Source organism: Ambystoma mexicanum, chromosome 7p, assembly GCF_040938575.1.
Source record: "Ambystoma mexicanum isolate Mex_15411 chromosome 7p, UKY_AmexF1_1, whole genome shotgun sequence".
NCBI classification, from domain to species: domain Eukaryota; kingdom Metazoa; phylum Chordata; class Amphibia; order Caudata; family Ambystomatidae; genus Ambystoma; species Ambystoma mexicanum.
In genome coordinates this window covers 819611427-819627103 of record NC_090939.1, presented here as the reverse complement: position 1 = coordinate 819627103, position 15677 = coordinate 819611427, and the positions used below count along the sequence as shown (strand labels likewise).

The 15677-nt window shown below is 45.6% G+C and overlaps 1 protein-coding gene across 7 annotated transcripts in view; it reads left to right on the top strand.

Moving 5' to 3' along the window:
* LOC138525572 (uncharacterized) overlaps nt 1–15677 on the top strand; it is a 1145196-nt gene that overhangs the window by 26455 nt on the left and 1103064 nt on the right. The window lies entirely within an intron of this gene.

The following is a 15677-nucleotide window of genomic DNA, read 5'->3' as shown; positions in this document are numbered from 1 at the left end:
CTGCTAGGAATGGTATATTCATCTTGGCGTCTGAGCTTGTTTGTTGTTTTTGCGCACTTTTATGCTGAGTGGGTCCACGCACGCCTGCTTCCTGCTGGCGTACGTGTTTCCGGATTATCTTTTTTGGCGCACGCATTAGCCCCGTTCGATTCCATGAATACGTGTTGTAGACGCACGTGTGGGCGTTCCGCGCATTTGCCACCTGTACTCCCCCCGTGACGCCCACATTTTCATGCGTTGTTCCCCATTCCGCATGTTACGCCCCCTGTTCTGCCTACTTTTGTTGTGTGCGCTGCGCTATGTGCGCTTTCGCTGTGCGCTTAGCGCATGCTGTTTGGAGACGTGTGCGCCAGCGTGCACCACGCAGAATTTTAGCACACATCCAGGGATTTACGCGCGCACGAGACTTCCATGAATCGCTGTGCACGGGTTTCGCTGCGATTTTTGCACTTGCACTGCGATTCGCACGCTTTCGCATGCTTGCGCTGAAAATTTCAGCGCACATTAATTCCATGAATCGGCCTGTAAATCTTTATTGGAAATCCCCAAGCTATCAACGAAGATGTATTTCTGAACCATATTGAAATCATGCTTGATCTAATCCTATTAGACCCTGCAATTCAAACAACTCGGATAGCGGGAGACTTTAATATTAACTGTATCTCAGAAAACATGAAACAGAGCTTAACTAGAGTTGCTAAATGGATGTCCTTAATGGAAATAATGTCATGATGCTCAATGGCACAACTCAACAAGATACCCCTCCCCCGGCAACGTTTGCGACTCTTTACTATGTATTCATCTCCTCTAACTCTTTTAATCGAGTTACATCATTTAAAGACTTCCCTTCAAATACAAGCAATCACAATATTCTAGAAGTTGGATGGGTTTCACTCTCACGAAACCCAAACTTTTTTCCGTCCCAATAACTCTTAATCAAGGAAGGAATCGTTTAATTTGGGCTCCTTACAAACAAAAAATTCTTCTGACAAAGCTCTCATCAGAGCTACAAATCAAATCTCCTCCAAACAGTCCACAATACACTGATTGTTTAAACTTGATTACTGAACAAAATTCCTATATGAAACATCCAGTTTGTACACACAAGTACACTTTTGATATGCAAATTCAAGCCCTGTGAAAACTCTCACCAACATCACAAGCTCAAGAAAGGCGCAAACTAAAAACAACCTATAGGAATACTGTCAAACAAATTAATTGTAATAAAGTACAAGAAAATGCAGAAAAAATGATTACAGCCATTGCTAGCAAATCATCCTCTCAAATCTGGAATCTATTAAAAGTAAAAAAGGGGTGTGCTATCTACACCTTATTATTAAACTCGGTAAGTGAACAAACTTGCAAATGTAATTTCTCCTCCCTCCTCTTCACTCCTACTAATTCGATCTAATTACCATTTCTCCGAATTCCTGAACCCAACCAGTTGATCTCCGATCAATTAGACATCACTCTCCTCATAAACAAACTCCGGGACCTGATGGCCTAGCAAATGCCACGCTTAAAGCCTACCATGATGAATGGGCTACTATTCTAGAAATCATTTATAAAAATGTGGTTAAAACAGCCCAGATTCCAACCTCATGAAAGAATCGATTATAATCTATATCTTTAAAAAAGGAAATCGTAACGATCCTGAAAACTATAGGCCAATAGCCCTTTTAGACACCCCCAGCAAAATCTTTGCTAGACTTATCTTGAGAAATCTTATCATGTGGATGAACTCGGTCAATCTTTTCGATGATTACTAATCAGGCTTCGTTAGAGGAATTGGGACTTTTCTGAATCTTACCCTTCTGTCTGCGATCAAAAAACAAGCAATCATGTCTAAGCAACCTGTATGTTTTTAGCGTTTATTGATTTTAAACAGGCATTCGATTCTGTGTCATGTAATGTGCTGAAGGGGAAACTTTTAAAAGCAGAATGTCTGACCTTTATCTTTTATCGAATCCACCAATTTTATACTAACACTTCTATCAAAATAAAACTTTCAAATAATGGTCTACTTACAAGTTCAATTTTGACTAATTCAGTATTGAAACAAGGTTGTATTCTAGCCTCGATTTTATTCAACTTTTAAATCAAAGATATCAGCAAGGCTTTTGAAGCAGTTAGATGCTTCCCACCCAAGATAGGCAATAAAGAGAAATCATAGCTTTTATATGCTGACAATCTTGTTATTTTAGACCGTACACCAATAGGGTTGCAGCGGAAACTCTTAGCCTTGGAGAATTACGCAAATGATAACCATTTAACTATAGATGCCTCCAAATCAAACACCATGGTCTTCCATCACAAGCCTAGTAAACCCATCTATAGATTTAATTGGACTCTTGTGAAAGCTTCACTTACACAAGTTACACACTACAAATATCTTGGTCAAAAGTCAACACACACATCTCAGACTACCTGTATAAATTTGAGCTAAGATTTAAAATGAAACTTTTGACCACTCAGGGAAAAGCTATCCAAAATAAGTTTGGGAAATGTTCTTACACTCCATCAATATTTTTTTATAACCAAAAAGTGATCCCTGTCCTGACTTATGGAGCCAAAACCAAATTACTACTCAATCAACCGAACTGGGATATAGTTGAAGGTCTTTATTGGAAGAAAATCTTGTCCCTTCCACAGAGCGTACCCATAGCAATAATCAGGTATGCACTAGGCCTCACATCATTGTCGGCAGTAGTCGCCTGGCAAACCCTTGCTTCCTACAGGAAATCCATATCTTGCTTGAACAATTCTAATACTCTTTTACCGATTAATGATGACCCTGAAAGACCAGAGACAAACCCCATTAAACCCATGGAAGTCAAATTGTCTAACCATATCGCAAGATGCTGACATTACAACTCAATTATTATGTGACTTCCCAGATAAAGCTAAACTAAAATGATGGCAATGGGACTGGTGCAAAAGCTGGGAGATCTGTACTAAATATTTGATATTTGAACTAGGTGCTTTTCAACCGAAATCTTTTCATCAAATGCTACCATATCTAAAGAAATTTCCAGATTCTAAATATGCACTGTCTATTCTAAGGCTTCAGCTAAATTTGTGGCCCACTAGAACTCAAATATCTCGCTATAATAAAGCACTGAAATAAAATATAACATGCAGATTTTGCTAAATATCCAAACATCAGGAGACATTACAATATCTCATAACAGAATGGCCCTCATTACGACCCTGGCGGATTTTTTCCGCCATCGACGGACTTTTCGGCCATGGCGTAAAGTCCGTTTACGCCATGGCGGATGGTGGACTTACCGCCCCATTCCGAGGTTGGCGGGGCGGTAAGTCCCCATTGACCCATTTACCCTTCCCCATTCCCATTTCGGCCCCATAGGGCTCAATGGGAGTGGGGAAGGCGTTAATTACGCCACCGTACATTACGGTGGCGTAATTAACACCAAGGTCCCATAGCGCCATGGATTTTTACGCCCGCAAAAAGCGGGCGGAAAATTGACCATGGCGCTTTGGGAACTCGTAGTTGGCGGTAAGGGGTCGGCGCAGCTAACGCTGGCGTAAACCCCTTACCGCCAGGGTCGTAATGAGGGCCAATGTGTTGCTTTAACACATCTGAGGAAAGATACGTATTTCAAATATCTTGGTGATTATAGAATCTTGCTTAAGGAAGAGCTGTGGCTAAAAATCTTCAACGTAACTCACGTATCACTAAATATCTCGACTGTAAAATCTTTGCTAGCACTACATCTAAATGAGAATACTATTATTGATCCAGTGGTTGTGCCTTGGCTGCCCTTTTACTTTTACAAGCGAGTTTCTATCTTGCTTATATAACTAACAAATTATTATTTATTATGTAGACATGTTTTATTGAGCTTTTAGGACATTGTTATTTATTCATCTCAAACTTTGTACTTTTTATAAAGTGATTCGTGATTTTATGTGTTTTTTCCTTGTTTTTAAGATATCATGACATATGTATCATCTTGCTTCACTCAAATAGTACAATTCAACTATCTTTTATGGAAGTACATTTTATTGAGCATGAATGCATTACTAACTGTCAATCGTAAACTCTTTGTACACCACTGATATGTAAAATCCAATATTAATGCTCTCATGTATTTGAATGTATGAAATGCATACTACCGATCCAAATTTGAAAATGTTGTAAACAAATAAACATTTTAAAAAAAATACATTACAAGATTACAAGTATCAAGTACATGTTAAATCCATGTTCCCTATTGGCCCTCACCTATATAAAAACCTAAACACAATTATTATGCCCTATTTGACCATTCTAAGTACAGCCCCCTACAAATACCCTAATTGTGCAGTCAGCAGAAAATACCTCATCCTGATTAACTAAAGTTATAAATGTAACATTTACTAGAAATGGCACACCCTCCTTGGTCAAAGCAAATCCATGTACCTTTTGATGTACAGTCCACTGAAAATAACCCAATCATGTAGTGAGTGTGAACAGTGAAGTCAGCAAATTAGACACAGTAATATCCTCTCCCATGAGCTCAGCCAATTTGGCAATCCAGACAGTTGTCAGGCCTTGTAGTAGTGTACTCTGGAACACGTTTTGCAAATATATCTTGGGAACCAGGTGTAATAATTATTACTACAAATATTTTAACATGGCTCGAGCAAGAAATAGGAAACACCTACCTGAATCCTTTCGTTAGGACTTCTCCTCTGAATAGGACGAGAGTGGGGAAATACCGAGAAGTCCCTCGGCTGACCGGAACTACAAAGTCCAGCCAGGGGTGAACCCTCCAGGGAAAACCCCCCGTAGGGGAAAAAACCCTGTGCCACGAAGAGCTGCTAGGGTTCGAGGTTTCTTGATAACAGCTCCCCAGGAATGATCTGGATGATACGGATGTTGCTTCTTAATGTGGTAAATGATCTCCACCCCGTCAGTAAGGACTATTGGGAACGAGCAATAACATAAGAGGTCATTTAAGTTCAACCCACAAACACATCCACATAGACAAGAATGGAGTAGAGAAAGGAGGAGCTGGGAGGCTTACCCAGATCTAGCAAAAGATATGCTCCGAACGATGAAAGGCGTGGCCCCCGATCTCAGACCCGGGGTGCTAGTAGGAACTGACCAAGGGCCTGAAAAATAAGCAGAGGAGTAAGAACCGGATGGAAGAGGGATCTTGTAATACGTTCCTAGAGAACTCTTGGGGAATCTTACCCTCAGAGAAGGATGGTGGAAAGAGATCTGATCCGAACGTGAGTCGGAATAAATGGCTAAGAGAGTTGCATCCCTTGTGGACGGATTGAAGCTTTTGCCTGTAGGAAAACAGTGAAGGAGGATCTATATATGAAGCCACAAGATTCTCACCGCCTTGCGAAGAGAGAGCGGGATCGAAAGAATACGAAGGGATGTAACCGATCAGCGAGTGTTTGTTGTAAAAGGAGGCGTCTCCGCCATGCCGTGCAGGTGAAAGTATACTGGAGCGGAGTAGGGATTCCTTTTCAGAGTGCTGAGAAGAAGATTGGGACGAAAGTCAGACAAAAGAGTGAAAGTGACTATCTGAACGGATGTAAAAGAAAGATAACCCTCGGGTATTGCAAGGTTTAGTAGTAAGCAGTTAGTAAACGAACTCACGGAGCGTAACTGAACTCGATAGAGAGTAGCAACGCGTTGAACTGCCTTCGCCGTCTCCAGATAAGCGTTGCGTGCATCGGGGGGCGTGGCCACGGGTAGGTCAGCCACTGTCTGCAACACTAGTCTGCCGCCTGCAGTACTGAAATCCACCATGTTACAGGAAGGAGACCGGTATTGCGCCGCCCGATCGCCGCGCTGTGTCCTCATCTGGACAGTGTTTATTACACCAGGTCACTTCATCAAAAACAAGCTTTGGCAATGCCAATAGTTGAGGTTTATTGCATTTTACAGTTACAGTTATAGTTACCAAGGTCCAAGGAGGTGAGTGTAAAGTTTCAAAGGAGGATGTGAAAAGCGACACAGGTGTTCAAGAGAATGAGGAAGGAGACTATCATCCCAGATAGTAGTGCTTCATTTAGTAATAGCTTCATACATGCACTGTGTCCTCCAACCTTTGCTTTTTTTCTTATAGTGTAGGAGCAGAACCAATGAAACGGTGTGACACTCTGTAAAGCCGTTCTGCTGCAGTAGTACCTCGGTATATCAAATCTACCAGGCCTCTGCAAGAATGATCATATTTGCCCTGGATCAGAGGTTGAGTAATTTTAAAGCTCATTTGCAATCAATTTGTCTTCGTGCAAACTGTCCCCCTGTCATCTGTACATGACTGATGCAGAATCTGAGATGCACACGCACTGTACTAATAGGGCTTACATAAAGGGCTATCGCATGCATTTCCGACCACTTGCCGGGCAGTATGTGCAGATGGTGTGACCCAGGCGAGGGAAGGGTTAACTTCAGGGCAGCCACCTATATTGCGCGATCTCTTCGATCGCCTGGGTTACTGTGCTGAAACACCACCATCTTGTGATCTGGTGCCGTTAATTTAGGGCTGAACATCTAGCCACAGGAGCGGGGGGCTGCAATGCTAATGCTGGCTTCACTGCGTCCCATGCTATGATCCTCTGCACATCACGTTAACCCTCTGACCGCCAGTTTCTACAGCTAGTCCCTGTAGAATCAATCTATGACTGAGCTGCAAGACATCGATTGATGAGAGTGAGAGCTGCACACGCAGGGTCCATTATTAGAATGTTAAAGGACAGGCCCTTGATGTCCCCGCGGCATGGAACCTCATGCCGCTGAGAGCTATGCATATGTAAAATAGACTGGTGAATGCACAGATACTTAATCCCTTCAGAGGCATAACCAGACAGCAAAGCCTCCTCGGGTGACCGAGGCAGTAGGAGAAAGCAGAGCTCCTGCCATTCTTCTTCTTCTTCTTAATTATCGGAGGCGTGTGCGGACCCACGCAGGCGCTTCCCCATCCTATAGGATGATGTGCACCGTACCCACTAATTATTATTTAGCATTTTGGTAAATGAGTTGGTGGATCTGGCGGCGGGTGAGGGTATGAGGAGGGGAGCGGTTGATGTGAGGTTGCCTTTGAGTGTGGATGAGGTGAAGGCTGTGATGGTGAGACGGGTCCTGGATGAGTGGCAGGAGAGGTGGGTGAGTGGGGTGAAGGGCAGGTGGATGTTCGGTGTTTGTGGGAAAGTGTCGGTGAAGGTGGATGCAGGGAGTTCAGAATGGAGGAGGGGGGAGGAGGTGATGCTGAATCGGTTGAGGATAGGTCATGTGGGGCTGAATGACTGTCTATTTCGAATAGAGAAGCGTGAATCAAGGGACTGTGCGGTGTGTGGGGTGCCTGAAACGGTGGGACATTTTTTGATTAGGTGTGAGAGACATGATGCAGAGAGAGAATTGATGAGGGTTCGGTTGACTGCGTTGGGTGTGGCTGAGCTGAGCGGGAGGGCTCCTGCCATTCTCTGTTTCCTTTTAGGTAACCTCAGCCCTCTTTGCCCATCCTGCCTGCTGTATGCTGTCCTGTATCCTCCCCCCCCCCGCACAGCAGCCTGGTGAATGTCATTGTTAGGGCTGCGTACACGTGGCTTTTTATAAATGGCCTCTGTAATCTCTTTATACTGTGGGTGGGGGGTGGAGGGAGCCCAAAGTATAAACACAGCCTCAGACATCACTTTGTCACTACTGTCCACCCCTTGCCCCAATCCCCTCCTCACCCCTGCTTCCAGCTTGTCTGATTTTCGCCCCACCTTACACGCCCTCTGGGCCGCAGGGGCACGACATTGATGGAAATACAGGAGCAGTTCTGCCATTTAACCTATAAACAATATTACAACTGGATTGGTAGTTCAAACGGTTTCTTGCGCTCTGTGTTAGCTATGATGAGGTGGAAGGGGTCGGAGTGGTGTGACTACCGAGGGTGGCATGGGCTGAGTAGGGTGTTGTTGCTGGGTGCAGGGGTTGTTTGGAGAGGTTAAATCTGGGGTTAAATGCCTGGCCATTCTATCTTTCTAGTCGAGGCTGCACACACGCAAATGATCCTGTAGTTGGTGTGAAGTATTTTTGGCAAAGTGTGTGTACATTTGGAGAGGGAGGTTTGTCTGGGGTGCCCCGGTGCCACAGCCTGTGGTTATGCTAGAGTCAGAACCAAGGGCGGGGGGAGGGGGGCACAGTGCTTGAGAAGTGGGTGTCGAGCCCCGTGCCCTCTCGCCTACCTGGGGTGCTGTGGGAGGCCTGGTGCTTGCTTCTTTGTCATTGTGGATGTGGTTAGAGGTAGCCGCTTTTCTGAGGGTCAGAAGCAGCTGTGGATTCTATAGCACCCTGTCCGCTGCAGTGGCCTTCACAGTTCTGGTCTGAAACATGGGGGGCGTTTTGCCGTCAAAATTTGAGATTTTGCTAACATTTAGATGCAATGTATTAATTATTAAAATCGTATCTCACCAAGACATGTGTATAATCTGTCTCACTGAGCACCTCAACATAACATAGAGAAACTCATTGTCACTTGTTAATATCTGTACAGCTTCCATTACTTGGCTGCAGGTATTTCTTTTTTAAACTCAATTGCTTTCTAAATACATCTTGGACATAATCAATACTTTAGACAAAGTCCATGAAATCATACAATGTGATTATTCCATAAAAACAGTGTGTGAGTGGCACAGTGTCAACAAATAAAGCAAATACACAAAGAAATATTTCATGAGAAACAATGTCTGAATAACACAGTAGCATTATATTTTGGAGAGTTGCAGTACCATTGACACCATACAGAGGTCCTCATATAAAATCTGTAATCCATTATTTTTTGGGAGAAGTACAGTACCTCTGACAACATACAGAGCTCCTCTCAGATTTCTTATGAGGACCTTTGTATGTTGCCAGTGGTACTGCACCTCTCCAGAAAACAATCCTTGCATTACATTGCATTGAAAGTATCATTTTATTGGAGAGGTGCAGTACCATTGACAACATACAGAGATCTTCCCATATTTCTCATGAGGACCTCTGTATGTTGTCATTGGTACTGCACTTCTACAAAAAATAATGCTTGTATTTTAACAGTACCCCGAAAGGCAAACCTACCTGTAGCCCAGTAGCCAGGACAGTAGCCCAAATATAGCCCTGACTCCAAATAGAAAGCACACAACTCACCCAAGCTTTGAAATGGACACACGCTTGACATGTTACAGTACTCCTGATTGGGAGAAAATAAGTTAAACAAGCCATTATTGGATTACATTGGCATAAGGAAACAAGAAATAGCATTTAGTGCAATGGCAGATTTTATTACAGCATTTCCAGTTGTCATGCCAACCACAACGTCGGCCTTCTGGCCCCCTTTTACTCTAGCTTTCTTCTCTGTAGCAATGGTGTTGGCAATATTTTTGTGGCTGCGCCAAAACCAAAAAAGTCAAGTCATACATATTTCTATAAAAACGTATGGCAAATCGGCAAACAGAATGTGTGTTTTGAATAATAACCTATTTTGTAATCTTTAAGGTGATTATAGGAGTGAAACGTCAAAAGTGTCTTACTTTGCTGTCTGTGGTTAAACAATTTGCAGATAAGACGGTAGGATATAGCATGAAGGGGATTGTATTAGCCTACCAGAACTAATTTCCGACCACCATTCTGTATGGTCTGGTGGCCAGCTATAAACATAATTTTGAATGGAGAAATATACTGGAGGGAATTGTTTGGAGAAAAATGTTGGGACTTCCCCAGTGTATTGCTGTTGAGGCTATCCACCTTGAAGTAGGGCTATTCTCATTGTCTGGTCATATCCTACTTAAACGTGGCTACTTATATATAAAAGCAATGAAGGAACCATCATGCCCGCTTCTGGCATTGGTTGGTAAAGCAATGAAAAATAAGACAGCGAACATATTGGATGATTTGAAACTCTGTCACAAGAAGTTTAATACAGTGATTGGGTGGGGCCCAATATGAGACAGGGAATGCTGGCAGTTGAAACTGAAATTCACAAAAAAGGTTAAGGCATGGGATGGTATAGTAATCATGATCATATTTATTTATTCATTCCTTTTTTATTCGACAGTTGTATTGCGCTTATACACAAGTGTTTCCAGGTGCCACAAGGCAAAAAGAGGGTTGGGGGCATAGGAAACAAACAACAGTAAACGGTCGTACTAGGCCATGTGACAGTGTTACCATGTAGGTACAAAGACAAAGAAGTGCTGGGGAGGGTGGAGGTAGGCAGAAGGGCTGGGAAGGAGTAGGGTGGGATGGGAAGAGGTTCAGGAGTGGGGATCGAGGGGGGAGCAAATGCTGAAGGGAGCCACAAGGGCAAGTGCTAGGGGAAAGGTGGGGAGGGGGGACAAGTGCAGTGGAAGGTGGTGGACCAGAAGGTTTCCCAACGGCAAGTGCTGGTAGGGATGGAAGAGACCCGTTAGGTCTAGGCCCCTGTAAGAACTGATAAGGGACCAGGCACCAGACACAGTGGCAGAGGGAGATACGCACGGGCTAGTGCTGTTTAGGGATGCTGAAGGAGGCTTGTCGGGGGGCTGACACCCCGTAAGACTCATAAGGGACCAGGTACCAGTCGCAGCGGGAGAGGGACACTAGCAAGGGAGGGGAGAAGGAAGGAGGAGGAGAAGAGGAATGTCTTTAGAAGTTTCCAGGAACCTAAGGAGATCCGGCTCAAATCTGAGGGGGTATAGAGGCCATTCCAGAGGGATCTACCTCCCACTCTCTGCTTGGCAAAACACCTGACCTGAAGAGAGTTGGATCTAGAGGACTGAAGCACTCTAGCTGGGAGGTATTTAGGGAGAGAGAGCTGGATGTAGAGAGGTACAGGGCCCCAGACAGCCTTGTGGACGAGGCAGAGGGTCTTCAATTTGATCCTTGCAGCAGTCACTGGGAGCCAGTGGAGAGATTTTAGGTCTGGAGAGATGCAGTACCTGGGCTTGAGTAGAAGGATAAGTCTTGGAACCCTATTCTGGATTATTTGAAGACGGCAAAGGGAGGAAAGGGGCAGATTGGGGAAGAGGCTGTTGCAGTAGTCCAGCCTAGAGAGAACCAGAGCTCTGTAGACATTGAGCCTCTGGGGGAAGGCGAGGAAAAAGAGAATGCCTTTGAGGAGGTGAAGCTGAAAGTTGGACTTGTTGGCAAGGTCCGTGATGTGACGGGAGAAGGAGAGTGAGGAGTCAAAGATGATCCCAAGGTTTGTAGCCTCACAAGTGGCTGAGGGGAGGGGATCCAAGGAGGGTGGCCAGAGGGTGGGGGGGATAGGGTGTAGGCGTCCCAATGAGAAGGATCTCTTCTTACTGGAATTAAGGCAGAGATTATTATCAGAGCACCACACCTGGATAGCAGTCAGGCAGTCAGGTATGAGATAGGAAGGAGAAGCGGTAGAGGATGGAAGCTTAACGGAGAGCTGAGTGTCATCAGCGTAGCACTGGAAGTGAGGAGAGAACGTGGAGATCAGGTGGGCCAGAGGAGTAATGTAGATGTTGAAGAGCCAAGGCGATCGGATAGAGTCCTGAGGGACACCACATGTAGAGAGTGAGATGGAGGAGAGGAAAGGGCCCAAATGCCCTTGGGAGGGTTGGTTTGAAAGGTAGGAGGTCAGCCATGCCAGTGCCCTGTCAGTGATGCTTAGGGTATCACAGAGACGATTTATGAGGATGGCATGATTGACCATGTCAAAGGCAGAAGAAAGATTGAGAAGAATCGGAACGGAGGGAGAGTTCGAGTCCAGGTTTGAGAGTAGGTCTTCATGGAGGTTCAGGAGAGCAGTTTCCATGCCTCTGGATGCTCTGAAGCCGGACTGGGGGTCGTGGAGACAGCAGGCCACTTCGGTGTCATGGGTCAGTTGGGGGATGACCAACTTCTCCATGAGTTTACCCAAGAAAGGGGTGATAGAGATAGGGTGATAGTTGGACGGGCATGAAGGGTCTGTAGATATTTTCTTTAGAAGAGGGTGCACAAGCGAGTTCTTGAGGGGTTGTGAGAAGGAACCGGTGGTGAAGAAGTGGTTGCAGAGGTCAGTCACGGAAGGGGCAAGATAGGAGATGTTGTCCTTGATGTTTCTGGATGAGCAGGGGAGCACCTGAAAGGAGGAGACTTTCATAGAGCTGACTACTCTAGAGACCTTGTTCGTTGCAATGGGCAAGAAGGAGGAGAGAGTCGGAAGAGGGTGAGGGTGGGTCCAGGGAGGCAAGAGAGGCGGGGTGGGGAGGGCATTGTATTGCACACTTGAAAACTTTAAATTGCTTCTCTGGACTATCTTTTAAATGTATGGTGCCTCAGAAATACTTAATACAGTGGCCTGCTCCACACTCTAGGAGAATTGTAATGCTCCTAAGATTGAACCTGCTTTCTACCTTATCAGTTCTATGCCCCCACCTAGGTGCCCCCAAAAATAGCAGATATTGTAGACTATGCATCGCAACACATTTACCTGAAAGTAACAAACATCTCTCACCAAGCTGCTTAACAATGGGGAATGGATATATTATAAGGGTGGGGTGGGAAGTCCCACCCCTGAGCAGACCTGATAGGCTGTGAAATACCACTCCTAAAAACGGAAGAGTCCAAGTAAATGACAAAGGCCTGCTTTATTAATATTCCTGATAAAACCATGCCAGCAGCAAACATGAATTGTCTCTACGCTCTCAGCTCTTCTCATGCTTGAAAACAGTTCAAAACTATAAAATATGTCGCGACTGATTTGATATCACATGCTTGATTACAAAAGCCTCCAGGGTTTAGGGATTGGTTAGAAGAATGATCTATATTTTCATTATTGACTGTTTTTTTATCTACTGGCCACACCTCAGACCACCTCTAAATAAATTACAGGTAACATACATCATCGAAACAGTGAACCATTGGCTGCTGTAACAGTTTGGCAATATTTGAGAGCGGGTTTTGGTTTTCATTAGCTTCACCAACCTTGGCAATTTGGCAGGTTGTCAGCACATGAGCAACAATAGTGGCCAGGTGAGCGGCATCAAGGTGTTGCTTTTGTCAATTAGGATACCATTTCTGAATCTGTAGGCCACATGCCTTGACTTTTAACTTTGAACTTGGCATTGCCTTGTATCTTTGTCCTGAGAACTCGTGGGAAGTGAAGGCCTGAGTATATCTGTCCCTGAAGCTAGTTATTATTCTCCAACTATTAGTCACTTGTGTGGAGTCCATATTTGGATTATTCTGCTTGGCATTTACTAGGATTTTAGCACTTATTTATGCGGGTGTCCTTACCCTTACTGACCACTGGAGACTTGTTCGAGCTACTTTCTTCTCAATATTGAGCCTTGATTAATGAGCACCTTGCCTTCAAGGGCAGTTTGTTTCTTTACTGACTCTAAGAGAAATGTGTTTTACGCTTGGGAACTATTATCTTCTGTTCTCTTTAGTGCCAATCCAAACCTCAATTTCCACGTTAACCTTGGCAAGGGTTGTACAGCTATTGTCTGGTCTCTTTGGGTCTGATTTTTTTGCTAATTCAGCGTGTCGGGTCCCCCTGCAGCTTCAAACTTTCTTCGATGCTTCCCATTCACTCGAACGTGTCTATGCCACCCAACTTTTCCAAAATGTCCACTGGTCAATGTTGCATTTTCTACATTAGGCAAGCTTTGTGTGTGCTTTTTTTGCCTTGTGTTTCAGCATGCATTTTAATTATGATATGTGTTCTAGTGTTTATTGGTGCAGGTAACATTCTTCATGTTTAAATGCAAGTTTGACCTATTGTTCGTGTACCTTCGTGGTGGGTGCATATCTGCTTCGTGTCTAGGGCCTCTACGTGTGTAATGACTTACGGGTCGATTCATGGAACAAATGGGCGCCAGAAAATGTGGCGCAAGCTGGCGCAACTGTGAAAAAGCAAGCACACGTGCACGCGTGCGATTCCTGGAAGGCCCTGTGCGTGTTTTCCCAGGGACGTGCGCCAAATCCGCGGGTGGCACACACGGGCGCACACGTCATTGCAACATCCTGAACTCCATGCGCGGACGCGCACAGCTAAAGCGCACGATGTGTAGTGCACACACCAAAAGGGCCGGAACACGCGGAATGGGGAACACATTGTGAAAATGAGGGCGTAATTGGGGAAGTACTGCGGGGGAATACACGGAATGCCCACACGCAAGCAAACTACAGGTATTCATGGAGTCGAATACGGGAAACCCACGCACGCCAAAAGACGCGCACAGGTGTCAACATGTCCGCCACACGAAGGCAGGCGGAAGCGTCCCTGCGCAGTATAAAAGTGCGTGCAAACAACAAACACGTACATACAGCTACGATGAATGCCCCATTTGTTGCAGCACTGATCGTGGGACACCGCAGGAAGAGGAGAATAGCCAGGCCTGCATTTTTTTGCCCTGGACCGGCCTTTTGGGATGCTTGATGGCCAGGTCTATGGCGGTATAGGTTTCCACCTCGTATCATCCTAGACCTGGTCAGGGAGTGGGAAGATGACCTTACATCACCCACCCTGTGCTCCCAAGCATTGAGCCCCTTGGAGAAGGTGCTCAATGTCCTGCATTTTTTGGCCACTGGGTCATTTCAGCGGACAACTGCCATAGCCAGGGTTGTCTCACAGGCCACTCAGTCACGCTGCCTACACCAGGTGTTGGCAATAATGACTGCGCACCCCTCCGTCCGCAGGCACATATACATGCCCAGAACACCTGCAGAAAGACAGGCCGTTGTCCAGGACTTTTACAGGGTGGCACACTTCCCCAAAGTGCTCGGTGCTATAGATTACACCCATGTGGCCCTACGTCCACCTTTGGCCACTGAGCACATCTATCGTGCAGGTTGTATGCGATGCCAAGGGAATCATCACCTCTGTCTATGCAAACTACCCTGGGTCTACCCATGACAGTTTCATATACAGAATGTCCGCCCTGAGCCGGGCCCTGGGAGCTGGGAAGCATGGCGACACATGGCTCATAGGTGAGTACAAATGCCTGTGCACATGAATGCATGTCACACACAGACAAATACACAAACCCAACTAATCACAACCATTATGACCTCCCCAGGGGACAGTGCCTACCCTCTGAGCAACCACATGATGACGCCAATACGGAACCCCACCACACCACCCCAGGTATGATACAACGCTGCCCATATTGCAACCAGGGCCATAGTGGAGCGCACATTCGGAGTGCTCAAGTCACGCTTCTGCTCCCTTGACCGCTCTGGCGGGCAGCTACTATATGCACCCCCAGTAGTGTGCAGGATCATTGTGGCAGCATGTGTCCTGAAAAATGTTGAAACACGGCGAGACATACCGGTGGACATGATGGTGCCCCCACATCCCCAACCACAGGCACAGGCGCTGCCCATGGGAGGGGGAAGGGCATGTGGCGAGGCAGCCCGGACCCAGCTTGTGGCCACATTTTTCACCTAATCTCCCACCCCTGCGGAGTGCACACAGGCCTGGCACATACCAGGTGACAATCGATGATGACAAAGAGACAGTCAACTGTCACAACCTTACCACCCTGAGAATGTTGCCACAGAAGTGCTACATCGTGTGCATCCCTAGCTACTTAAACATAACCAATCCTGTGTGACCAAAAGGAACACATGCAAGGTGTGTATTGCACCACCCCCCTGAAAAACAGGCCATGACAATCACTGGTATGTCACCCAAACCCTCCCAACCAACATCACCCTTGTCGGCCACACAATGACATGGCATGCAACAGCA